This window comes from Trachypithecus francoisi, unplaced genomic scaffold (genome assembly GCF_009764315.1).
Source record: "Trachypithecus francoisi isolate TF-2019V2 unplaced genomic scaffold, Tfra_2.0 Lachesis_group12, whole genome shotgun sequence".
Taxonomy (NCBI): Eukaryota; Metazoa; Chordata; class Mammalia; order Primates; family Cercopithecidae; genus Trachypithecus; species Trachypithecus francoisi.
In genome coordinates this window covers 90,083,448-90,111,236 of record NW_022681457.1, presented here as the reverse complement: position 1 = coordinate 90,111,236, position 27,789 = coordinate 90,083,448, and positions in this window count along the sequence as shown.

The following is a 27,789-nucleotide window of genomic DNA, read 5'->3' as shown; positions in this document are numbered from 1 at the left end:
CTGGAAAATTCAATTCCTATTCAAAGGAAAAGTTGTAGCATCTGTCTGTCTGTCTGCATTATTTCCAGGAAAAGGATATTGGCCCTGCAGCAGTCCAGTGGGCCAAGGAGACCTGTCAACCTTCCTTTTGGCCCTGCCCAGCTTCCTTTCCTCTAGAATTGCAGGCATCCCAGCTCAGGAGCACAGGATTCACCGTCTCAGCCAGTCCTGAGAGCCACTGCACTAGGCCACTGCTCTCTCCAAACCACGTGACTTGTAGCCCATTAGTCTTGTTCTCCTCTTATGCTTTGGGGATCCTCTTGAATAGGGCCATTCAGAGTCCTGGAGCAGGCACTAAGCCCCCTCCAGGGGAAGGGACCGTCTATGAAAATCACCTACAGGTATGAGTTGGCACACATTATGTACCAAGAGGCATCTGACCCCAAGTTATGTAAAAGCAGGCTATTGACCTGAATTATCCAATAAAGAGCTGCTTGATTGGTGCAGGCCCTTTGCAAAGGTGATGGTGCCTTCAAGGGCTCCAAAGGTGTGCAAAGTGGTTTGTTCATGCACTAAATGTTTTTCTCCTTAGAGTCTCTTCTTGCTCTTTTCTCTGTGATCATTTCTTATCTAGGTCCTCTCAGAGGGGACTTGCTTCTAATCTGCTTCCTCACTATACACAGCTAGTTCCCTCCTGTGGGAACACACAGCTCCAACTTCCCCCATGGAGATCATTCCTGGTACTAGCACCAGTAGACACAGAAGGGGCATCTAGCTCATGGAAGCCCCAGAGATTTTACTGAATGACCTATTGTGGGATCTAGAAGACAGATGTTGCTGAATTCAAAAGTGGACATTCAGAATATGCTTGGGTGGAAAGTGAAACACCAGCTTCTACCGTTGCAACTCTGCACAATTACCTTTGGTTTCAAGTCCCTCTCACCACTACAACAACAATTACTAAGAGAGCCACCTGCCATCGTAACCGTTGCCCCTATTTCAGGGATGCTTATCCTGGGAGTCCCCTCCTACCTCCTTATTGTGAACTCTTGACATCTGGGATTTTCAGCACCTGCTCCTAAGTACCAAAGGGTTCGGTTATCCTAAACAAGTGGTATTATTTTAGTGTGCTCTGTCCTGTCCAATATCAATAGGCCAAACAGACATTAAATTTACACAGATCCCAAATGTCAACTGGTGGGGGAAGTGACAGTGAACTATTCTAAGATGAAAGGAAGTACAGACCATTACCAGATGCTTTTGTTTAACAGGCAAAGAAATGAAGAGTGACAAGGGGCTGTTTTTGCATACTCCATGAAACCATCTCCTCATTGCTGGAAATGTACCCCTCAACCTGTCCTCCAGCTAATTCTGAGAGTTTTCAAGGGTACGGCCTTGAATGCTCCAGAATGAGCCCCTTGGCTTGTCTGCTTGCTGCTGCTCTGGGCTCTGGTGAGGTCACCAGGTGACAGGGTTTGGCTGTGTCCCCACTCAAATCTCATCTTGAATTGTAGCTCCCACGATTCTTATGTGTCATGGGAGGCACCCAGTGGAAGGTAATTGAATCAAGGAAGCGGGTCTTTCCAGTGCTGTTCTCATGATAGTGAATAAGTTTCACAACATCTGATGGTTTGTTTTTTTTTTTTTTTTTTTTGAGACGGAGTCTCGCTCTGCCGCCCAGGCTGGAGTGCAGTGGCCAGATCTCAGCTCACTGCAAGCTCCGCCTCCCGGGTTCACACCATTCTCCTGCCTCAGCCTCCGGAGTAGCTGGGACTACAGGCGCCCGCCCCCTTGCCCGGCTAGTTTTTTGTATTTTTTTAGTAGAGACGGGGTTTCACCGTATTAGCCAGGATGGTCTCGATCTCCTGACCTCGTGATCCGCCCGTCTCGGCCTCCCAAAGTGCTGGGATTACAGGCTTGAGCCACCGCGCCCGGCCTCTGATGGTTTTATAAAGGGAAGTTAGCCTGCACAAGCTCTCTTGTCTCCTGCCGTGTAAGACGTGACTTTGCTCCTCATTCACCTTCTGCAGTGATTGTGAGGCCTCCCAGCCATGTAGAACTGTGAGTCAATTAAACCTCTTTCCCTTATAAATCACCCAGTCTTAGGTATGACTTTATTAGCAGTGTGAGAACAGACTAATACATCAGGCTACTGAGCCCAGCTGTCCTCTCCTGATCCACCACTGATGTCCACTTCTGAGGCCCTCGCTCGAAACTGGCTGCTCCTTCTAAACCCTGGGTTATTACCTTCCCCAATCCACCACCCCCCAATCCCAAACTGAAGGTTTAGGATTCATGAAAGGGGAGTACAACAGAAAGAAGAATTTAGAACTGCTACTAGAAGTGGCCACTCTTTGAACCCACAGACCCAACTCCCACCTTAAAACCTCTTATTGGACTGGTTCCCTCCCTGGCTGCTGACCAGCCTTCCCACTCTGGAGTCCAGACCTGCCTCCCAAATCCTCACATCCTGTCCCCAGATGGGAACCCCCACTGAATCTGACCCCTACCCACCCACAAGGGAGACATCTGGCATCAAGTCCATAACAAGGCAACCCCACAAGAATCCCCCCGTACACTTCCCGGAGTCTGGCTCTCCAAAATTACAGCTAGGAACGACTGCTGCAGAAAAATCTCACCGACTAGGTACAAATGTGGCAATTACAGGTGTGGGGCAGTCTCGATCCAGAATTAGAAAGGAAACATTTCTCTAAAGGAAACATAATTTGCAGAGGCTTGATTCCGCTAAAATACCCACCTGATTTCCATTACTAAGCAGTACACCTAACATCTCAGTCTGAAGCAATTGCATTTAGGTCTTGGAGAACCAGGGTAAGCACTTGCTTCTCATTTACATAACTACAAGGGCCCACTCAAGAGGTTCTGCCAAGAACAAAGGGACAGTCTGCCCTAAAGGTAAATTTCAGTCTCCACCCTTAAAGACAGAAGCTGCTCAAAATTTTTACAGTAAGTTTTTCACCTACAAAAACTGTAAGGTCTGAGTCTCTACCAGGCATCCTATTACATAAGGAGTGGAAGAAGGACCATAAATGTGAGAGCAGGGATGATGTTGTGTTTATCTCCTGCCCCGCTAATGCCTAGCTCAAGACTCTCTGCATATCTAATAGGTCCTCAAAAAATCGTTGTTGAATGAGATGGTGTAAACTGGAACAAGTGTGAGATCCCGTGTGGGGCAGCTGGAGATAAAAAGCAGAGGCACTGCAGGCCCATCTATGCAAACTATTAATAGAAATTGCCAGTGGAGGTCAGGAAGATGCTAGGTTTAGAGAGGCCGAGTTCCTCCAGCAAGGCTGTGAAGTCAAGCCTTTGGCCTTGATTACAGCCCCAGCTGAGGGCACATGGCTCCAGGCCAGTGAAGTTTGGCTGTGGCTTGTATAATAATAATACTAATAGCCTATGTGGCACTGTATGTATCAGCACATTTAATCATCACAACACCTCCATAAGGAAGGTACCATCACCACCTCTAATTAATAAATGGAAAGCATGGTACAGAAAGGTAAAGATAGTTGCCAAGATCATAAAGCTAAGATGGGGTCAATGAACTTTTTTCCATAATGAACCAAATAGTAATTATTTTCAGCTTTGTAGGCCATATGGTTGATCTCTGATGCAAATATACAGCTCTGTCTTTGTAGCATGCAAACAATCATAGACAATATGTAAATGAATGGATGTAACAAAGTACCAATAAGACTTTATTTACAAAAATCAGGCAGTGGGCCAAATACCCACAGGCTGGGTTTGCTGATCCATAAGCTAGGAAGCAAGAGTTATTGGAGTCCAAATTCTTAGCCATTATCCATATCAATTGAGGAACCACAAGATTCATAAATTTGGAAAGAAGAGCTTTATTTCTTATAAAGGGTTGCAGCCTGTGGGCTGGCCATCCCACAGGTGGGAAAATGTGGCCTCCAGTAGAAACCAAAAGCGAGCACTACAAGGCAGGTAAGGGTGGAACCATAATTTATGCAAAATGGGTTGGATAAGTATACACACTTAATGGGTTACAGGAGGAGCTATGACTATTCATGATGGGGGGGCATATGCATGCATAATAAACAAGCGTGTATGGTACATACATCCATGTTCACTTTGTGCATTAATCTATTCTCACACTGCTGATAAAGACATACCCGAGACTGGGTAATTTATCAAGGAAAGAGGTTTAATTGATTCACACTTCCACATGGCTGGGGAAGCCTCACAATCATGGCAGAAGGTGAAGGAGGAGCAAAGTCACATTTTAGATGTCAGCAGGCTAGACAGCATGTGCAAGGGAACTCCTCTTTATAAAATCATCAGATCTCCTGAGACTTATTCACCATCATGAGAGCAGCATGGGAAAAACCCACCCCCATGATTCAATCACCTCCCACCAGGTCCCTCCCATGACACGTGGGAATTATTACAATTCAAGGTGAGATTTGGGTGGGGACATACAGCCAAACCATATCACTTTGGGTGGAGACTTAACTTTTAAATACAGTAAAGTTAGGCTCTGTATGTCAAAAAGTCACGGGATGCAGAAGCATCCTGTGCACAGCCTCGGTAAATTGGCCAGTCCTTGGTCAGCAGTTTTGGTTTTTTTGTTGTTTTTACTTGTTTGTTGTTTGTTTGTTTGTTTGTTTGTTTGTTTTTTGAGACAGAGTTTCACTCTTGTCCCCCAGGCTGGAGTGCAGTGGCAGGATCTCAGCTCACTGCAGCTTCCACCTCCTGGGTTCTAGCGATTCTCCTGCCTCAGCCTCCTTAGTAGCTGGGATTACAGGAGCCTGCCACCACGCCAAGCTAATTTTTGTATTTTCAGTAGAGACGGGGTTTCACCATGTTAGCCAGGCTGGTCTCGAACTTCTGACCTCAGGAGATCCACAGGCCTCGGCCTCCCAAAGTGCTGGGATAACAGGCGTGAGCCACCACGCCCAGCCCAGACAACGGTCTCTTATCAGGAAGGAATGCTGGTCGGTTGTGTCGGAACTGAGAAAAGGAAGGAGTCTGACAAGTCTTTCACAAGGGCTGGTTTCTGTTTCACCTTTACGGAAGAGTCTAATGACAGTGAGTGAGGGAGGGGATATAACAAGGTGTGTCTGGCTCCCCATCCCATTCTGTCTTGGATGGGCACTCAGTTTTTACAGTTTCTCTGAGGTTCTTTTGGCCAAGAGGGGGTCTGGTCACTTAACTATGGGGCTTCAAATTTTATTTTTATTTCTCAGCCACATCGTTCTCTGGAGACTAAGGTAAGCAAGTCCCAGAGGATGACCATCACAGAAGCAGGAGATGGGCTTCGGTTATCAGCCAGGACCTAGGTTCAGACCAGCAGCCTTGACATGTGGTCCACACACCCAATGATCTAAACTTTTGTCACACCATTCTCAGTGATCCTTTTCCATCTTGGGGATAAGGATTGAATTTTCAGGTCAGGGAAAACAGAAAATAGAGGTTAGGGTGGGAAAGGACAGGGGAGAAAGCTCTGGGGAACAGACAGGATATTGAAGCTGAAGCAGAGCACATTTCAGAAGGGGGCTGGAGATTTGGGATAGGATAACGGCAAGGACAATAATAATTTATAGCTCACTTATTCTGTGCCCTACTAAGTGTTTTGCATGTCATCTCTCTCTGTCATGGGTTAAAATGTATGTCACCGGCCGGGCGCGGTGGCTCAAGCCTGTAATCCCAGCACTTTGGGAGGCCGAGACGGGCGGATCACGAGGTCAGGAGATCGAGACCATCCTGGCTAACACGGTGAAACCCCGTCTCTACTAAAAATACAAAAACTAGCCGGGCGAGGTGGCGGGCGCCTGTAGTCCCAGCTACTCGGGAGGCTGAGGCAGGAGAATGGCATAAACCCGGGAGGCGGAGCTTGCAGTGAGCTGAGATCCGGCCACTGCTCTCCAGTCTGGGCGACAGAGCGAGACTCCGCCTCAAAAAAAAAAAAAAAAAAAATATGTATGTCACCATTCCCCAAAATTCCAAGCCCCCAGGACCTGACTGTGATCTTACTTGGAAATAGGGTCTTTACAGAGATAATCAAGTTAAAATGAGGTATTTAGGGTGAGCCCTAATCCAATATGATTAGTGCCCTTAGAAAAAGGGTAAATAGGCCAGGCGCGGTGGCTCAAGCCTGTAATCCCAGCACTTTGGGAGGCTGAGACGGGCAGATCACGAGGTCAGGAGATCGAGACCATCCTGGCTAACATGGTGAAACCCTGTCTCTACTAAAAAATACAAAAAACTAGCCGGGCGAGGTGGCAGGCGCCTGTAGTCCCAGCTACTCGGGAGGCTGAGGCAGGAGAATGGCGTGAACCCAGGAGGCGGAGCTTGCAGTGAGCTGAGATCCGGCCACTGCGCTCCAGCCCCGGGGGACAGAGCGAGACTCCATCTCAAAAAAAAAAAAAAAAAAGAAAAAGGGTAAATTTGGAGACAGACGAGCATATGGAGGGAACGCCACATAGCATGAACATAGCCATCTATAGACCAAAGAGAGGGGCCCGGAAAACATCCTCCCTCACAGCCCTCTGAGGACACCCACCCTGCCAACACCTTGATCTTGAACTTCCAGCCTCTAGAACTGTGAGACACTAAAATCTTGTTGGTTTTTTTTTAAGCACAGTTTATAATACTTCGTTACAGCAGTGCTAGCAAACAAATACAAGTTTGTCAAGCCACGACTACCATTCTAGAAGGCCAACACTGTTGTTATCTCCATTTTATAGAAACTCAGGTTTGCAGAGGCTGAGTAACTCGCCTACATCGCACAGCTAGGAAGAAGAGGAGTTGGCATTTCAAACAAGGTTTGCCTGATTACCAAGAGATTTTAACCACTAATTTTAACCATGCTGCATGGGGTGCTGAGGGTGGGGAAGAGGCTGAGTGGTGCTCAGCCTCCATCACATACATCTGGTAACTTAAAGCATAGGCCGTGACTTTGCCCACCTCCCAAAGGACCTCCCTCTCTCCCACACACACATCCCTTTGCTCTGCCCAAGGTTGGTCCTGGGAGGGGGGAGCTTGGCGACTAAGGACTGGGTGCACTGTAGGGTAGACACTACCCCCCTAGGAGGAATCTCATTTCCCCTCCAGCGCTAAGGAAGCAATGCAGCTGTCAGCTTGTCCCGGGAAAAGCCTGCTGGTCCTCATGGAGCACCCACCCCCCGCAGGCATTGTGGTTGGCCTGTCTCTTCTCATTAGGCCTGGGGGGACAGGACACAGCACAGCCAGCAGCTTGCTGCAGCATCTCCTGCTGGGAGCACCAGAGCTCTGCTGTGGAGACGCAGTGGCTGCCAACCCTGAGTGACCTTGTCTAATCCTGGAGCCTCGCCCTCCCTGGCTAATTATCCCCAAAACCTGCACTGTCCAGAGGCCTTCGGCACAGAGACAGTCACACTCTTGGCCTTTCGTGGGCAGGAGAGGCCTGCTGAGGCTGTTTTAAGAAAGCAGAATTGTCAGCACCCAAGAGGTAATTAGTATTGAAGAGGCACAAGTTGGCAAGGTGGCAAGGTTAAAAGCTGAGAAGAACACACACACACACACACACACACACTCCATTTCAAATAATTCTTAAAGACTAAATAGGAAGATATGGCCCCTACCTGGGAAACCATTAAGAAAAATAGAATTCCACACCACAGACGACCTGGGCCCTCTCAGGCACTGCTGTCTGAACAGAGACTCTTCCGCAGTGCCAGGACAGAGCTACCTCTAGGTTGTGAAGCTCTCATCTGCCCCCAAAACCTGCTCTTCCTCCACTCCTCCTTGTCTCTGCCATCATCCTTCCAGCCACACCACTGAAAACCTCAGAATCTCCCACTGCTTTGTCCACTCCGACCCCATGTGCTGGGATTCGTCCTTTGCCATGTAACTCTATCCAGCTCCGCCTCTCCAGTCCACGGTCCCTGCCCTAGTTCTAGCCTGGACCACTATAACGCCTCCCATCTGGTCACCCCACATTCAATCCATCTTCCATACAAGGGTTTGATTGTGTCATCCTCCTACTAAAACTCTTTCCTGGCACCTCACCACCGAGATGCCCCATGGGAGAATGCGTTCTCCCTTGACCTCTGGCACTGGGTTGGAACTGCAGCTCCACCTTGCTTCCATATGGCCCTGGGTAAATTACTAAATCTCTCCGAACTCAGCTTCCTCATCTGTAAAATGGGTGTAACCATACTTACCTCAAGGGACTGTTGTGAGTGGTAAGCAATCAGCATCTTGAACATGTTCATGACTCAGTAAAGTGTGGCTTTTATCATTATTAATCCAAGAAGGAGAAGGGGCTTGTCCATGGTTACCTGGTAGGTTAGTAGCAAGTCCAAGACCTTGAACCCTCAGGGCACTGCAGAGCGAAATATAGCAGGCCCTTGATAAGTATCCGTTGGGTGAGTGGCTGTCAATCAATCCATAAATCAGTCACTTGATCCTAGTCTGCCCTAGGTAATAAGTCCCACGAGCCTATTAACCTCTTCTCAAGACAAAGGTAAGGAAATCCAGCTTCCTTTTGTGGCCCATGCTTATTTCTCAAGACTCAAGGCAGCCCCCTGGTGTTCACATCTGGGATTGTATGAACAAGCCAAAACTGGCTCTTCAGACATCCTAAGCCTGATGTGGACTCAGCTTTGCTTTCCAGATTGAGAAGGCTCTGGTCCTTTGGTTTCCCACATGAGAGTGCCTTTCTCTGAGTAGCAGCCCAGAAAAGGCTTCCTGAGCTCCTGCAGCTGACCCAGCTGGGATTTCAGGTGGCCCAGACAGTTGGACCAGAATTTCTATCTGTAATAGGATAAATTCTACCTGCTGAGGGTGACTGAATTTTTTTTTTTTTTTTTTTTTTTCAGTTTGGGGATGAGGTCTGGCTATGTTGCCCAGGCTAATCTCAAAGTCCTGTGTTAAAGCAATCCTCCCCCTCAGCCTCCAGAGTCGCTGGAATTACAGACATAAGCTACCATGCCCAGCTCAGAACCTCTTTAAGATGTGTGAAGTCAGGAGCCCTGTGGGAACTGGCTTCAATCCTGCCACTGTGAATGAGCCTGGACCAACAACCGTCCACTCAAAACTACAGCCTTACCGCTTTGTTGCCTCAGTTAGAAACCCAAACCTCTTCCTGACACCTTTTTTGGTTTTGTTTTGTTTTTTGTTTTGTTTTTTGTTTGTTTTGAGATGGAGTTTTGCTCTTGTTACTCAGACTGGAGTGCAGTGGTGTGATCTCGGCTCACTGCAACCTCTGCCTCTCAGGTTCATGCAATTCTCCTGCCTCAGTCTCCAGAGTAGCTGGGATTACAGGCACCAGCCACCACATCTGGCTAATTTTTTGTATTTTTAGTAGAGACGGGGTTTCGCCATGTTGGCCAGGCTGGTCTTGAACTCCTCACCACTGGTGATCCACCTGCCTCAGTTTCCCAAAATGCTGGGATTGCAGGAGTGAGCCACGGTGCCCAGCCAACCTTTCTTAACCCACCCCCTACACCAAGTCCTACCCATCCCACCATCCAAATGTGTCATTTCCCTCCCACACCACTAACAGTAGCCGTTGATGTTTATGCCACCCTCCTCTCCCTCCTGGGCTGTTCCAAGAGCCTCCTTCTTGAAATCCCTGCTTCCAGCTTCACCCCTTGCTCCAACCAAGACAATCTTGCTAACACAAAAATCTATCTCATCACTCCCCTGCTTAAAACCTTGCAAAGACTTCTCATTGCACCTGGGAGGAAATCCAAAAGCCTTAACTGGGTTTATATCATCTTTTTTTTATTATTATTATACTTTAAGTTCTAGGGTACATGTGCACAATGTGCAGGTTTGTTACATATGTATACATGTGCCTTGTTGGTGTCCTGCACCCATTAACTCATCGTTTACATTAGGTATGTCTCCTAATGCTATCCCTCCCTCCTACCCCTCCCCACAATAGGACCCAGGGTGTGATGCTCCCCTTCCTGTGTCCAATTGATCTCACTGTTCAATTCCCACCTATGATTGAGAACATGAGGTATTTGGTTTTCTGTTCTTGCGATAGTTTGCTGAGAATGATGGTTTCCAGCTACACCCATGTCCCTACAAAGGACACAAACTCATCCTTTTTTATGGCCACATAGTATTCCATGGTGTATATGTGCCACATTTTCTTAATCCAGTCTGTCACTGATGGACATTTAGGTTGATTCCAAGTCTTTGCTATTGTGAATAGTGTCACAATAAACATACATGTGCATGTGTCTTTATAGCAGCATGACTTATAATCCTTTGGGTATATCCCCAGTAATGGGATGGCTGGGTCAAATGGTATTTCTAGTTCTAGATCCTTGAGGAATCGCCACACTGTCTTCCATAATGGTTGAACTAGTTTACAATCCCACCAACAGTGTAAAAGTGTTCCTATTTCTCCACATCCTCTCCAGCACCTGTTGTTTCCTGATTTTTTAATGATTGCCATTCTAACTGGTATGAGATGGTATCTCATTGTGGTTTTGATTTGCATTTATCTGATGGCCAGTGATGATGAGCATTTTTTCATGTGTCTGTTGGCTGTATGAATGTCTTCTTTTGAGAAATGTCTGTTCATATCCTTTGCCCACTTTTTGATGGGGTTCTTTGTTTTTTTTTCTTGTAAATTTGATTGAGTTCTTTATAGGTTCTAGATATTAGCCCTTTGTCAGATGAGTAGATTGCAAAAATTTTCTCCCATTCTGTGGGTTGCCTGTTCACTCTGATGGTAGTTTCTTTTGCTGTGCAGAAGCTCTTTAGTTTAATTAGATCCCATTTGTCAATTTTGGCTTTTGTTGCCATTGCTTTTAGTGTTTTAGACATGAAGTCCTTGCCCATGCCTATGTCCTGAATGGTATTACCTAGGTTTTCTTCTAGGGTTTTTATGGTTTTAGGTCTAACATTTAAGTCTCTAATTCATCTCGAATTAATTTTTGATTTTCATATAAGCAGTAAGGAAAGGATCCAGTTTCAGCTTTCTACTTATGGCTAGCCAATTTTTCCAGCACCATTTATTAAATAGGGAATCTTTTCCCCATTTCTTGTTTTTGGCAGGTTTGTCAAAGATCAGATGGCTCTAGATGTGTGGTATTATTTTTGAGGGCTCCATTCTGTTCCATTGGTCTCTATCTCTGTTTTGGTACCAGTACCATGCTGTTTTGGTTACTGTAGCTTTGTAGTATAGTTTGAAGTCAGGTAGTGTGATGCCTCCAGTGCCCCTCCCCTTGCAGTCTGATCTGATTGGACTCAACATGCTTGCTTTTAGAGTGCCAGATTCATTCCGTCCTCTGGGCCTTGACAAGTGCTATCCCCTCTGCCTAAAACACTTTTCCCCGTCTTCTTCACTTGCTGAGTTTATTCAACAAATTCATTCAAGAGCTACCTACAGAATGCCAGGGTTGTATCAGGCAATATCCTCATGAGGTTTGGAGTCTCATGGAAGAGTCATACTTACCTCAAAGGACAAATCAAGTAACAAGATTAATCAATCATTAAGAATTGAGATCAGTGCCATGGAGGGGAATGACAGAGAGGCCTAAACTTGGAATCTTGGAAGGCTTCCCTGAGGAAGGAATCTTTAAGCTGAGAGGTGAGTGGTTGTTCAGAACTCGCAATGGGAACCGGGGACAAAATGTGGCCCCATTCTCCACCAAGCGGAACATTATGGGAGTAAATGAGGCTAGCAGGCGAGAGTGAGTGTGTCCATGGCTCCTGGCCTAAGGCTCCTGCAACTGCAGTTTTGTCTCTTATTTTCCCAGTCACTCCATTTTCCTCCCATGGGCTAGTAATGAGCAAACCCTGACTAATAAAATGATAAGGCTTCCAGCAGATGATAGCAGGGCCTTTGAAATCATAGAGACTTGGCCTCGATTCCTGGACCCTCCACGTTTCACTGTGTGGCCCTGGGCCAGTTACTTCCCGTGTAAGCATGAGTTACCTCATCTGTAAAATGGGACAAAAATTCCTCCCTTTGCAAGGTTCTCCTGAGGAAAAAATGAGATGGAAGGTGTGTCCTTTCAAAAATGAGCTGCAAAAGAATTGAAAGACTCATGCCATTTGCAATTCAAGTGGGGGTAAATGGGTAACGGGGTCCCTCATGCTTTGGACCAAAATCTACCAAGCTGGCTGGGCTCAAAGATACCAAGCTAGAGAACAAAATTTCTCACTGCAGAAAAAAAGCCAATACTACCATTTAAATTGTTGATGTATTCCTTTAAAATTGACTTTCTGTCAGAGAAAAGTATAATTGAATCCCTAGACCTTTTGATATTAAAGAGGTTTCTAGACTCCTTTCCCCCACCCCTAGCCCACCAAGTATAAAAGAAAAACAGAGTTGTATTAAAAATATTTGATATTCAGCACTTGATCATGCCTCCAAACAGAAACACCTGACTCTGGCCAGAGCGTGAAGAAAGAGCGGATGGCTGATAAGGTCTCGCATGATCTGGCCCCTTCCATAGGGCCCAATAGATGACACCCCTTTCTTACCCTGCCTTAATATAGAACTTATGAAGTCCTGCAGATGGAGATTAAGACATCAGCTGCGTTGTTGAAAGTGTATTGTTGTGGACTGTAGCTTAAGTGTCAACAATGGGTTTCCTAAATCCACCCTCATCATCAAGCATCCTCACACGTCCAGGCTCAAGGAACAGTAGACCTGCAGACTTCACCCTGCAGGGGCAGAACGCTTACTGCCAAGAGACCCCTTAACGGAGTCCAGAATACCCAGCACCTCATCTCAAACTCACAAGTCAGAATAATCACTTGTCTTCCCTAGGAGGAGAGAGGGAAGGAGCAGAGAGAGGCCAGGAAAGACCAGAAGAAGAAAATAAGCCTTTATCCCTAACTTCATTCACTCTATCTGTGGCCTGTCCAAACTGGTCTTCCTTTCAGCTCTGCAAAAATGCCGTGCTTCTTTGCAGCCAGGGGCTATGCACATGCTTTACTTTTTTTTTTTTTTCTTTTTTTTTTTTTTTTTGTATACTTGAAACACTGTCTTCTATTCTCTTTTTGTCTAATGACCCCTTATTCATCTTGCAAATTTCTGCTTAAACATTATTTCCCTAGGAAAGCCTTCCTGATCTCCCACACAAGGTCATGTCCCCCTAGCTTCTGTATCCCCTCTATGTCGCATTTGTCACAACTTTAAGTACATAATTATTTGTGTGATTATCTGTCGGCTTGCTCAAGAAGACTCTAAGTGCATTGAGGGCAGAGCTGTGCTTGTGAGGATGACCACTGTGTACATCCTGGCATCAGTCTCATTACTACCACACAGTAGAGGCTCAAGATATTAATTAAATGAGGTAAGTAACAGTGACACACAAAGTCATTTTAAGCACTTTGCATACATTAATCCTTTTAGTGTTTAAAGTACTTCCATTTTACAAGTGGGGAAACCAAGGCACAAAGAGGCTAGATAATTAGCTCAAGGTCATACAGCTAACAAGCAGAGCTGGGATTTGAACACAAGCAGTCAGACTCCAGCAGCAGTGCTACCTAACTGCACTGCAATGCATCTTGAGGAGGAGAGATGGAAGAAGTGTGTGTCTATGCACAAGAGGTCGGGGAGGGTCGTGATGTACAGAAGAGCTTTTCTTGCACAAGAGTCTAGTCAGAGGAAAACAAAGATGGGAGAAAAGACAGAAAAGAACGTTCCACCTGCCACATTGAGGTAAGAAGTCAGGGATGCCTAGGGGACGTCAGGGGGTAAAGTGCAGGGGCAGAGAAAGCCCCAAAGCTCACTGCTGCCTCTGGAACATTAAGTCAAGCCATCAACTCCTGCCCTGGTCCTGGGAGTGGGTACATGAGTTTGGCTGGCCAGTTGGCATGACAATTGACTCTCTTGGCCCTTCAGGATGGTCCAGCTATGGGGATCCCTGCCTCCCTGGGGTTCTCAGCACACCTGAGAGAGAATTTCCACCTCATGTCATGATCTACATGAAACACATCACAGTGCCTGATATAGTAAGGGTGTGATGCATGTTTTTAAAACCTCTCAGAAGAGCCTGCATGGGAGTCACAACCCCAACCGTGGGTGCCTCTCCCTGGAGGCAATGTCCCTCGGGGGCTAAGTGTTCATTAACTCTGCCAGTGAAGTCCTATAGAGATGGAATGCTGCCACCCCACATGCCTGCACCTGCATGGTCAGCATCTGGCAGGCTCATTGTTTTAAGTGATGAGCAATTGTCATTTTCTGTCGCCTCCATGATGAATCACTTTAAGAACTCCCTTCTCTCGACAGCATAAGTAATTACAGCCCTGGTATCTGGGGCCCTGGCACCGATTAGGAGGGAAGCAAACTACACCAGAGCTGATGCTGACTCATTTTTCTTTCTTAAAAGGCCCTAGAGGCCACAGGGTCAGAATCATTTGGCTGGACCCTTCCTGGGCTGAAAGCTGACTCTCTCCACCCCACACCAAGTAACCCCCGGCACTGCCAGAGCTGAAGCCTGGAGACAGAGCCCTCCACTCCCACCCTGCAAAGCCCCTCACCCGCTTTCCTCTAGCTGTCTTTAAGACATGATTCCCAAATGGACCAATGATTAGGAGGAAAATGTATTGTGCTATAACAGAGAGAAATAATTAGGTTAGATAATAAGAAAGGGAAGTGTACCTTGTAAGAGGTTCTGCTGTGGTTATGCATGCTTGGGAATATTTGATCTATTATGTTTTTTTCTTGGTAGACACAGGATGTATTGAATCAGTAGAATAAATAAACCCCTTGGAAAGCAAGAAAAACATACCTCAGATGATAAGAATCTTGGTGACCCAGAAATGACAATGAGGAAAAGATCAGATGATCCTGACATTCTTATAACCTGAGAAGGAGATCCTGGAACAGTACTTGGGAGAGCATTGCAATTAGGGCTAAAGAATTAAAGCACACGGGGGCAGACTTGAGTGATAGAAAGGATATATGAAACCCATGTGCTCAAGAATGTCTTGGTCATGGTACCTGCTGTCACTTCTCCTACCACCAGTGGTTGCCACCATCATAAGCAGTTGTCAGTGAATTCACATCAAGCACCTGTCTGCCTATCGGCTGGTGTCACCACATGAAAGAAACCTCTGACCAAGAGTTAAGGAAGGCCATTCTCCTGGCAACTTCTGTGAACTAGCCTGGGTGCCAACTAGCCTGACAGCCTCCTGTCTTGATTACTTTCCCTGCCCTTTTACCAATAGTCTGAGAGTCATGTGCTTTTGCAGAAGTTATTGGCTAGGGAGTAAGCAAACAATCCTGGGCAATCACACCAAAAATAAAAAGATGGGAGATGTTCATGATTAAATAAATTTTGGAAATGCTGCATACTTTAGCCTTCTCTGGGAGATTCACAATGCTCATTAGCATTCTAAATGCTCTGAGAAGCCCTGCAAGAAATAACCAGGCTGGTTTTGTTTAACTCATTGTTTCCTGCACTGCTCTGATCAAGGTACCTTTTTCGTGGATACCTACAAACATCCCCAAGAATATTCTTTAAGGAAATGTTTGTTGGCACAGCCAAGACTTTCAGCTGCAAATAAGAGAAGAGACTGGGGTCTGATTCAACCCAGGACCACAGTGACCTGACCAGAGAAAAAAAGATGCTGAAACCAGCTGTGTGTTCACCTAGGGAGATGACCTTGTCTGAGAATAACAGTAGCTCATATTTGCTGGGTATTTACCTTGTATGATACTTTGTGATCTCCAATTTTCAGATATGGAAATTTAAAGGAATGAAATGCAATGTACCCAGTAATATATAACAGGTGGTCAAGCCAGGGCCTCTCGGTGGCCTGCCTGACTTGGGTATGTCCCACAAACCCTCTAGGTTCTAACTTTTTTATTTATAACATGAGGCTAATCATATTATATTTTACCCACCCTTATGAAGTTGTGATGAGGATTAGATGAGATGATAAAGGACTTAATGCAGGGCTTAGAACATAGTAAGCTCTTAAGACGTGTCAGCACAACAAATCCCACACAGGCTGTACTTAACTTCTCCAGTGATGGGCAGCTCATTACCTTACAAAGACCCTGACATGGCCGGCTCTAGTTACTAGAACAGTCACCCTGTTATTTAGCCAAAACTTGTCTCGTCTTCCCCTTGGGTCCTAGCTCCGCCCTGGAAGCAGCCCTTAACTCTCCTCCCCTGACAGCTCTGCAGAGACCCAGAGAAGGATGGCATCCCCAAGTCTGCTGGTCTTTTCTCCTTATCCTCCTCCCCCAGTTCATTAAGCTTGGGAGATGAGGCACTTTGCCACCAAGTTAAGACCTTCAATCATTTCTTCTTCCTTCACCGCTTCTCTGGGCAGGGCCCCTGGTGTTTCTAGGCTCCTCCCTTGAACAGCACACTTCTAAAGGGTTTCTCTCTATTTGCAAAGGCCAGCATCTGCCACAGAGCACCCAGACTGTGAAAGTTGATGGAGGGCACAGACATCCTGCCTGCCAGCCAACCCAACTTGCCTGGGTGGCCAAGAAGGGGACAGGTCAGCCTCGCACCTAACTCAGCTCCCTGGGGAAACCAAGGGCAGGAAAAGGGATGTGCTGGCCCAGGTGTCACTGGATGAAGACCAGGTACACACCCCAGCAGCCTCCTGAAGGCGGGAAGTCCCCAGAGGACGCGGAGCATGGAGGGAGAGAGCAACACTGTTATGGTTTAACCCTTAGATGGCACATACCATGTACCAGCACAGTTCTACATACTTTACCTATAGATTAACTCATTTATCCTCAAAAGACCCTATCTGCTCCCATTTGAGAGATGAGCAAACCAGGCCAAAGAGAGGTTAAGTCATTTTCCCAAGATCACACAGCAAATATGCAATACAGCTGGTGTTTGAGCCCAGACCATCTGTCTCCAGAGCTTGAGTCCTGACTCTCTGCATTACATTGTCTCCCAGTGCTACACCATCTAGCACAATCCAGGAAGAAAAGGCTAGAGGAAGGAAGGGTAAAACTGAGACTGAAAGGGTAGGAAGGATTCAGAGAGTTGAAGACAGAGAGAAAGGGCATTGTCTGGGAGAACAGCATGGAGCAAAGGGTAAAGGTATACCATAGGCAGGAAGGATGTTGGCTGGCTGTGGCAGAGGCCTTGGGGAAGGGAAAGGGTTAGTTTTGCTCTCCCCCTCAAACAGAATTGTCATCACAGGGACAGGACAAGGTGAATGGCAGAGTCCCACCTAATGCCTTGTCTGGAACAGAGACAGTGAATAAAATAAAATCCCCACCCCGAGGACCTCACAATCTTGTAGGCAAAAGCCATTGCAGCAGTCGCTGCCATGGGATGGGCTTAAGACGGTCCCTTCCCCAGGTATGGTCCCTGTGACTCTGAAAGACAGCATCTCCCTTGCAAGGGAAGTTGGTAGCTGCTCAGCTGCATCCATAAAACAAGTCAGACTCCACTGGGAAAGCTTCTGGAGTTCCCATTAGTGCTAAAACGGCCCAATGCTGCCTCCCTTCATACTGGCAATGAATTACTCTGAGACGGAGATGGAGGAGATGCCAAAGTCTCCCATCGTCTTCCCTAACCTTGGGACAAATTAAATCAAATTCTACTGCACGGCCTGAAGGCATAAACTTCGTTAGCTGCACCAATATATTCTGCCAGGCAGGCAGGCTCCCAGGTACTAATTACTTTATTCAGCAAGTTAAACAAATGATATGATATCTAAATTTGAGGGAGAGGCACCCGAGAGTTATGGAGCACATACCATTGGGATCTGCCAGTGAATAAAGCAAAACAGAATTGGTAAACTAACAGCTCAACGTACTTTATCTGCATAGCCTTCAAGATTCAGCTCAGGGCCTCTGTCCCCTCCTCCTCTAGGGAGCCATCCCTAATGACATCATCTCCGTAGACCTTTTGCTTTCAGAAGGCTGTATACCCCAGTGGTTAGGAGCATGGTTTTGGTCATGCCTAGTAAAATTTGGGTTCTACCTCAGACTAATTGTGTGACTTGGGCACGTTGCTTAATAGCCAAATTACTCTAAACTCCCATTTCCTCAACAGTAAAGTAGAGAAAAAATAGCTTCTATTTCCTAAGATTGTTGCAAGTGTTTCTTGAGATAATCCATGTAAAGCTATTAGCACATAGTAAAATCTCCATAGACAAGCACTGTTTCTATTATGACTGTTATTATTATTATTATTTATATTGTTAGTAACCATTGCAATATTGTTGGGATCTCCAGGGGATTCTCAACAAGTGGCAGCCCTCTTCTTGACTTAATCTGAAGAATTTTTTAAAATACAACAAATAGATGGAGATCAAAATATTGATATTATTACTGACAGAAGCAGAGTTGGAGCATGTAGCTTAGAGTAAGTGATGACAGTCAGGAGAATGAATTCCAGGTTTAAGTGCCTCATACACACAGAGAACAGGGCAGACTTCTTTGCAGGAGCCCTGCCCAGTCAAGACACACAGCACGGTAGAGCCCTCATGGTCTCATCCAGGTCAGATCACTCCCAAGGAAGACAAGGTACCACAGAGACATGACTTATTCTTCTTAAATTTGCCAATCAGATAATAAGTCATTCTATCTCCCCAGGGTAGCAAAAACAAATGGGGTAGAAAAGGACTCAGAGTTACACTAATTAAGCCACCTTCATCAAAGAAACATCGAGAGTAGGGGGAAAGCCTCTCCCACTAACACAGGAGACAATGGAATGTGGTGGAATCCAACAGGATGGATTTGAATCTATTCTCCCCCCATTTACTGCTGTGTGATTTGGGGGAAGAAAATCTCTTTGATTATGGGCCCAGTAAAATCTTGCTCAAACAGCACACAAACCATTCAAAAGAAATCACTGGCCGGGCATGGTGGCTCATGCCTGTAATCTCAGCACTTTGGTAGCTAAAGTGGGAGGATCACTTCAGGCCAGGAGGTCAAGGATCCAGTGAATCATGATCGTACCACAGCACACCAGCATAGGTGACAAAGCGAGGCTCTGTCTCTGAAAAAAAAAAAGAAAGAAAGAAAGATAAGAAAGAGAGAGAATGAAAGAATGAGAGAAAGAAAGAAAGAAAGAAAGAAAGAAAGAAAGAAAGAAAGAAAAGAAAGAAAAAGAAGGAAAGAAAGAAAGAAAGAAAGAAAGAGGGAGGGAGGGAAGGAAGGAAGGAAAGAAAGAGAAAGAAGGAAGGAAGGAAGGAAGGAAGAAGGGAGGGAGGGAGAGAAAGGAAGGGAGGGAGGGAGGGAGGAAGGAAGGAAGGAAGGAAGGAAGGACGGAAGGAAGGAAGGAAAAAAGAAGAGGTCATCTACACTTCCCTGATCCTTGATCCTCTGTTCTTTGTTCCCCACATCCAGATATGTCATGGCTCCTGAACTTTGGCTTTCTGGTCTTCCTCCCCTCATCATCCCGGTGCTGACCCTGCCGCCCTCTTCTACAGCTTCTAGGGCCTAGACAAAGCCGCACTGATCCAAGCAGTCCACCACCGGCTCCCTCGGCTCAGGACCTCTCCCCGCAGGGGCAGGGGGTGGAAAGCGTGCGAGCGCGCCTGGAGCTGGGGAAGCAGCAGGAAGGAGGGGTGTGTGCCAGTGCCATAGACTTGACCAGGGCCTTCCACATGCCTTTGCTCCTCTCACGGTCAAGTAACCTTTTGAGGTAAGCACTGTCATCCCACTTTCCAGAAGAGATGCCTAAGGCTCAGGTCATACAGTCCCCACCGGACCCCCTTCCTGGTTGACGGTGACATTCATTCTAGTAGCTGGCTCCGCCCCCTGGCTACAGTTGTTTGGATTGTAGAGAGCACATGACTCAAGATGAGCCAATCAGGGTTCTCCTCCCACTAACATATGCAATTCGTAATCAGCCGCACTGGGGAAGTTGGAGACTGGGCTGTCATCTGATGACAGATAAAAACAAGTGAGAGGGCCGCACGCGGTGGCTCACATCTGTAATCCTAACACCTTGGGAGCCCAAGGTGGGTGAATTGCTTGAGGCCAGGAGTTCAAGACAAGCCTGAGCAACTTGGCAAAACCCCATCTCTACTAAAAATACAAAAATTAGCCAAGCGTGGTGGCGCACACCTGTAATCCCAGCTACTGGGGAGCTTGAGACACAAGAATCACTTCAGCCTAGGTGGCAGAGAGTGCAGTGAGCCAATATCACACCACTGCACTCCAGCCTAGGCGACAGAGTGAGACCCTGTCTCAAAAAAAAAAAAAATAAATAAAAATTTTTGAAAAAATAAAATAAACAAGTAAACTAACAAAAACAAGAGAGAGAGAAAGAAAGAAGATTAAGCACAGGCCCAGAGAAACCCAAACATGAAAGACTGTCTGGCTCCAGGGAGAGTGAGACTGAGATAGGGTGACTGCTCTGATTCTTCGTGGCCTCCCAGTCCCTTGTGAGAGCTACTGCTTTCCTGTGATGGCCTCTGCCTCCCTGTAAAAAAAAAAAAAAAAAAAAAAAAAAAAAAATCTTTATTTTTGTTTTACTTATTTATTTATTTTTTGAGACGGAGTCTCGCTTTGTCACCCAGGCTGGAGTGCCGTGGCACAATGTCAGCTCACGGCAAACTCCGCCTCCCAGATTCAAGCAATTCTCCTGCCTCAGCCTCCTGAGTAGCTGCGATTACAGGCCCACGCTACCACGCCCAGCTAATTTTTGTATTTTTTTTTTTTTTAGTAGGGACGAGGTTTTACCATGTTGGTCAGGCTGATCTCAAACCCCCGACCTCATGGTCCACCCACCTTGGCCTCCCAAAGTGCTGGGATTACAGGCATGAGCCACCATGCCTGCCCAAAATTCTCTATTTTTGTTTAAGCCAACTTGGTCTCTCATACTTGCAAATAAAAGAATCTTAATTAAAATACTCAGAATGGTTGAGTCTTAACCAAGCTGTCAAGCCTAGAGCACAAACCAATCTTCTCTAACTTCAAACTCCACCCTCTTGGCTGGCTATGGGGAAAGTGGGGATCTGAAGGGACCTATGGCTCCTTTCTATCCCCTTCCTAGGAGGGAGGAGCGGAGTCCTAAAAGCAGAGCCTGTGATGAGATGTGCAGACGCAACACCTGCCCTCTGCATCCTAGACCCATTTGAATCTGAAATCCCAAACCAGAGTCAAGTTTCATTCCATGAATCCCTATTTCAGCTGCTCTCAGACTGCCAGCCCCACTCCATAAGGGAACAGTGATTCCCAGCTTCCCTGTGGAATTGTCTTCTAACTAGTTTTGTTTGGATTGGGTTTACCAGTAGAGACATGATTCTAAAATTTTCATTGACCTGCCTGGAACAACCCAGCATTCACACACACCCACACTCCCAGATCTGAAGACCTTCTTCATCTACCATAAAACAGAACATCACCTTTTCCTTGGCTGAATGCAGCATCCAACACACTGGAGGTCCAGCTGATAGCAGGGAGGCAACCTTGTTCCCCAGGTTGTCCATCAAAGTGTGGGTGTAGGAGGTCCTCAAGCTGTTAGTGGAATCAGAGGCTATAGGAGAATTCTGCCCCTGGTCAGGAGATCTGGAATTCCCGAGCAGGCCCTAATAAATGTATCTCAATAAATGTTTGATCAATAAATTAATCCCAAGAGTCCCTCAGTCCCTCACCCCCACAACCAGCCTCCATTCATCCTATTACCTGCTCTACCTAAATGTCCCTCAGATCCAGTTTTGCCTCCATCAGAACTGCCACTGCTCTTGGTCACATTCTTATTCCCTCTTTCAGAGGCTGGCAAAAAGTAAATCTCTGGGTTCCCATCAACACTCTGTCTCTGTCCCAATCAGTTTCCATACCAGCAGCTGCCCAGAGGTCTTCCTAGAGCAGCCCCATTACTCCCCAGGTTAATGCCTGTAAGAGAGCTAGCTAAAGTCCTGAGACCTGGTCTCTGGCCTATGTCTCTAACTTCATCTCTAACCTTACTCTTTGCACGGGAGGGGAACTGTGCTGTGGACTTCACAATGCTCTTTCAAGACTTCATGCCTTTGCACATGCAGTCTCCTTTGCCTGGAGTGCCTTTCTCTTCTCTACCACTGTTTCCAGTCTAACCTCTACCTCCTACTTAGCCTTTCTGACTCTCCTCTGGTGCACGTCCTCTGAGAAGCTTAAGTGGGCTCTGCCCCACTGCTCCCACCGTGTGTTCTCCAGGGCCCCCATTTATCTTACTTAGTCCTCTCTCCTGCACACTGCTCACCTCATAAGGTAACTGATGGTTTACTTTTCTATATCCACCATCCAGCCGTGAACACTTTGAGGTTAAGGATGCAGCTTATTCATCATGGATATCAGAAAGAAACAACGATTGCCCTTCAAAATAAGAACTGACTGTAGTTGCTTGTACATGCTAGGGGAATAGGAAAATTCCTATCAGAGGAGATGGCTGTTTATTTAGGAAAATATGGTGCAGCGCCTCTTTGGGATGAAATGTGATGCTCTCCTAGGCATAATCTAGAAAGAGCAGTCATACGAAGGAGGGACCACACTGCATAGTAAGATGAAGAAAGGTTTCCAAAAAAAAAAAAAAGGAAAAAATGAGAAATATTTCCATTCTTCTGGACAGCCCCAGTGGGAAGGTATCATTTCTTGAGAAAACAAAGGGACGTGAGGAGAATGTGAGAAGCTGCATAGGGAGGGTGGACCCAGCAAGAAGGCTTAGGGTCTAAAGAGGAAAAGTGTTTGGTGGGACATCTCTGGGTCAGTGTGGGCTGAGGAACCTGAAGAAACAGATGTCAAAAATCCAGGTTTAAAGTGTTTCCTGCTATTTTATGCTGTGCTATTCTATGTGCTATTCCTGTGCTATTCTATGCTGTCACACACACACACAGACACACACACACACACACAGTCCTGCCCCTCTCCCCACAGCACCCCAAACCTTCAGGCAAAGGCTAGCGATCGACATTGCTGTGGCAATGCTCAAGAGGAATAAAGGCAAAGAAACCTCGTCTTGCAGGGACAATGCGCAGAGGGACAGCAGAGGAGTGGAGCTGGCAAGCAGATGACTCAGAAGTCGAGAAAGCAAATCAGAAGGGAAAGGTAAGCATAAGAACAAAAACCATCCCAGGAATTTGCTGAAACCTTGGGGAAGGCATTAAAACCACTGGGAAGGAGTGGGCTCAAGTCATTTACTTTAAATATTAAAGTACGGGTTTACTGCTCAATGCATGCTCAAATGAATTGAAATTCTGATCACTTTGGGGACCTCTGAGACCGGCCTGCACACATTTCGGGGAGCGCTCTTCCACAATACACAGGAAAGAAGAGGAATGTCAAAAATGCTTGGCAATCTCATGGTTGTAATAGAGGGTGTAAGAGGTTGGAGGTTTTTGAGAGCACTGAGCACTGACAAGGTTTCCTTAGACAGGCTGGGGAGAACAGCAGAGGAAACAAAATCTTTACATGCCAGAGCAAGAGGGAACCTTCGGGAACACCTGTTGTTCGGACGGCAAACTTCTACCTCAGTGCCAACGCTGATCAACTGCTAGTGGCTGCTTGGAGCACTGCCTTAGGAAGAATTCTAAGGTTCTGTCCAGATTCAGCAAGAAAGAATTCAATGATCAATTAATAATGTCTGCCATGGGTGCAGGAACAGGAATGATATAGCCTGTGTACCATATAGTTGCCCTCTCTTATCTAGCCAAATTTCTCTTTATATAGATGGAAAAAAAAAAAAGAAGCAACTTATGTAAGTCACGTGGTTAGTGGCTACAGTCAAATCTAATATCAAATTCTGTGCTCCCTCACACAAAACACAAGGTGGGGAAGTAAGATGGTTAATATCCTGGCTAGCTGTCTGGTGAAATTAAGCAAGGCACAAGGACGAACCATGCCAGATGAAGGCCTAAGGAAAACTGTATTGGGTTTACATCAGGAGCAGGTTTTGGCCAGAAAATCTCTTTGTTCACTCTAAGAACACACAGCTTCCAGGTACATCAGAAGTCCTGCAGAATGGGTTAACATACCAGTGTGACCAGGGCCCAAGCTCAAGGTGGGAGGGATAGAACTTTTCATGATAGGAAAGGAAGAAGACATTGACCCAGGCAGTCCTGGCTGGTGTCTTCTTCTGTTGTTTCTCTGGCTAGTGTCTTTATATTCTTATGCATCCATTGAACAAATATTATGTAAGCACCTTAAGGTAAATTAGTGAACCAGGAGCTGGGGCTAGAGTTCTTGAGGCATTTGCAACAAAGAGAGGGAGGAGACAGGCATGAAACTGCTAATTATGCAATTAGTTATATAATTATAAATGGAGATAAATGCCATGAAGGGGTACAGGGAGCTCCGACAGCCAGCAACCCTGGGGATCTGATGTAATCTGGAGGAGAGAAAGCGTTCCTGAGGAATTGACATTTAAACTGAGACTCAAAGGATTTAAACAGGAGGTAATGATGGATTGAGGGTAGAGGGGGAGGCAGGAGAGGAAGAAAGATAGGAAGACAGAGTACAGAGGAAAGAAGCTGTTAAAGCCTTATGGAGGAAAGAAACATGACATATTTGAGGAACTGAAAGACCAAAAGGCCAGAAGGGCTGGAACACAAAATAGACATGTTTTTCAGGTTGTTGTCAGGGGCCATGAAGTTAGAAACCAATAAGGGATAAATCCATGACAGTAACCCCACCCCTCCCCACACATGTAGCCTATGTGGAACCAAGGCATGAGTTTTTAGAAGGCATCCCCTCTGGATTGACAGCCCACCTGAATAGCCGGGCAAATGGAGCCCCAACTTAGCCCGTCAGCCAGGCACATTTGTGCAGTGTATAGCCTGCACAGCTGTACATGTCAGTCCTGTCCTCACCTCCCTCATTCCAGCCCCCAGCAAGTAAGTTAGACTAGTACCCATAGAAATCAACTGGACATCCTGTTAAAATAAGATTCCAATTTGGTAGCCCAGGGTGACGCCTGAGATTTTTCATTTCTAATGCACTCCCTAGTGCTTGCTGCTGCTCCTCTGTGGACCACACTGAATGGCAAAGAACTCGCAGACAAGCTGCGAAGGGCTTAAGCATCAACATCCTAAGGCAAACTGAAAGGAGAAAAAGTCCATGGAAAATGATGTTTGATTAAATGCAATTCTTTTGGATCATTTCCAACTGTGTGCCATGGCTTGCCATGCTGGAGACTGATAAACATGTTACAGCCCTTGTCAACAAGGAGATGGCACTCAGAACCTGGTGTGAGAGATGAGCAGAAGCACACACCCAGGGCAGTAATTACTCCCATAGAGAGAAAAGCAAAGAGCCTGCATCCCAGATGGAATGACTAGTGCTAACTAGGAAAATCAGGGAGGACTCCTTGGGAGAGGTGATATTTGTGGGATGAACAGGACATAGACATGAGGAATATGGAAAAGGTAAGCAAAAGAATTGGGATATACCGCAACCAATTGACCAAGCAATATATACATACATCAACTTTTTAATAAAAAGAAATAAAATATGAAGAAGCATGAAGATCCCAAGGCATGTGGACCTTAAGGAGGGTTTGTGGGAGGCAGTGCTAGAAAACTCATTTAACATCAGATTATCCTGGATTTTAAATGCCAGGTTAAGAGAAGAGAAACTTAGGAAATCTGTATGTTTTACCAAAAAAGAAAAAGCGAAGCCCTATTAGGCAGAGTCGGGACCAACTCCCCAAGCTCCAGTTCTGTGAGGTCTCCGTCGGCAGCGCCCAGGACTGATGAGGACCTGGCAGGATCGATACACAACAGCTTTCAGGTGTCTAGGCTTGTGTTGTCAACACAGGAAGGTCGAGGATAACACTACCTGAGGGCAAACATCAAACCCTACCTGCTGGGGCAGCAGGCTTGCGGGGAGCAGCTGGAGAGAAAAGGTTTTTAGAAACAGAAAAGGAGGCCTCTGAAAAGGACTCAGAGGAGATATAGAAGATAAAATCCAAGTTCCTTAAAAAGAAAACCCATAAAGTTGTGTTTACAATATCAAAGCTGATGAGAGAAATGGATGGTTTGAGAGGAAGGAGATTTAGAAAGCCCTTTAAAAGGCTTCAGGAAATAAAAAAGCTAGCACAAAAACGGAACACCCCCAGAATCCCTGCATCCACATCCCCCAGTACATCCACCTCTCCCCACCTTCACCAGGCTGAAGTTAGACACATACTGGCAGCCCTGGCCAACCTCAGACTCCAGTACCAACCCTGCCCCAACAGGAGGAGCCCAACAGGGTTTAGCCCGTGCCCAAGGGAACACAGCCTCAATCCAGCCTGGCTATCTGCCCTGCTCTGGCCTTATGCCCACTTCTGCAGTGGCCTCAGTCTTGCCTCAGAAATGAAATATCTGCTTTAAATTCTAGATCAGTGGATTTGAGTCCCCGCATGGCCTGCCTGGGTCTACCCAGACTGAGACCCCACCAAGTCCTCCTTCACTCTCGGAGTCCATCCACTGGGATCCCATCATCTGCAGTTATTCCTGTAGATAGATAAACTGAGCCATCTGAACCAGTCCTGCCCAGAGTGCAGAGGCTGAAGGGAGGCAAGGACTTTTTCTAAAGGCAACAAGAATCAGACTCAACTCAGAGCTAAGCTGTAGAAACAGAATCTGCCTGGCTTTTTCCTCCTTCCCACATCATTGAGGGTTTCTTGTGCATTCATTCATTTCTTAAACATTTGCAAATGTTTTCCCAGAGTGAAACTTTACACTGACAATACAAAGGTGATGCAGGTGTAGCCCTGAAGAAAAACCTTCATGCTAGCATAGACATGACATTCTCCCAAACTCCTGACTCCAGGCATTCCTTTCTCTGCCTTCTGGGTGGCGTTCCTCTGCAGGGTGCACTGTCCCTCACAGTTGCAGCCAGGGTGCTCCATAGCTCCTGGTGGATGACAGTGCCAGCCCTGTGGACCCCCTGCATGAGGCTGCAGTGGGAGGGACTGAGGGACAATGTGGGGTGGATGGCTTGCTGCATCTAGCTCTGAGCAGGGGAGAGCTCAAATGCTTTCTCCCCAGACAGATTCCCACTGATGAATCATAAATAAACCCACATTTCTTCACTGCAGATGGAAGGAATGCTGGTGGGCTTCCTGAGCAATCCCACTAGCAGCAGACGCCATTCCCAGACTCTCTCGTTCTGAGTCTGAAACAGAGGGTCTGGTCTCAGGACCAGCTCGTAGGTGTCACATTGTCTTCTTCCAGATCCCAAAGTGGATATAAGGTTCCCCATGCTGTTCACGACCTCAGTCCTTTAGAGCAGCTCAGACTGCATCCCCTGATAGTCTCTAAGTATGTGTGTATAAAAATACACGTATCTGGGCCGGGCTCGGTGGCTCATGCCTGTAATCCCAACACTTTGGGAGGCCAAGGCAGGTGGATCACCTGAGGTCAGGAGTTCGAGACCAGCCTGGCCAACATGGTGAAACTCCGTCTCTACCAAAAATACAAAAATTAGCTGGGTGTGGTGGTGGGCACCTGTAGTCCCAGCTACTTGGGAGGCTGAGGCAGGAGAATCACTTGAACCTGGGAGGCAGAGGCTACAGTGAGCCAAGATTGCACCATTGCACCCCAGCCTGGGCAACGAGAGTAAAGAAAAAAAAAAACATGTATCTGTCTCCCAGCTCTGTCTGCTGAGAGGGCCAAGATGCAAAGAAATCCCCGTAGCAACAAGCACACCAGCATCTAGGTTTTTAAATACTATTCTCCACTAAAAGGAGCCAGGACTCCTTAAAGAAATGACCAATCCCAGGACTTCAGCAGGGAAAACATGAGGTAGGAGAAACCTGGGACATCTTGCCTTTACCCAGCCTGTTCCCTCTTCCTGGGCTGCCCTCCTACCAATTAATTCTTCTCACTCCCTTCTCTGACAGTCCACAGTAAGCAGCATCATTCTATCACTCTGTGCACTAGTCAGCACTCAGTCCTCTGTTGCTGGACAGA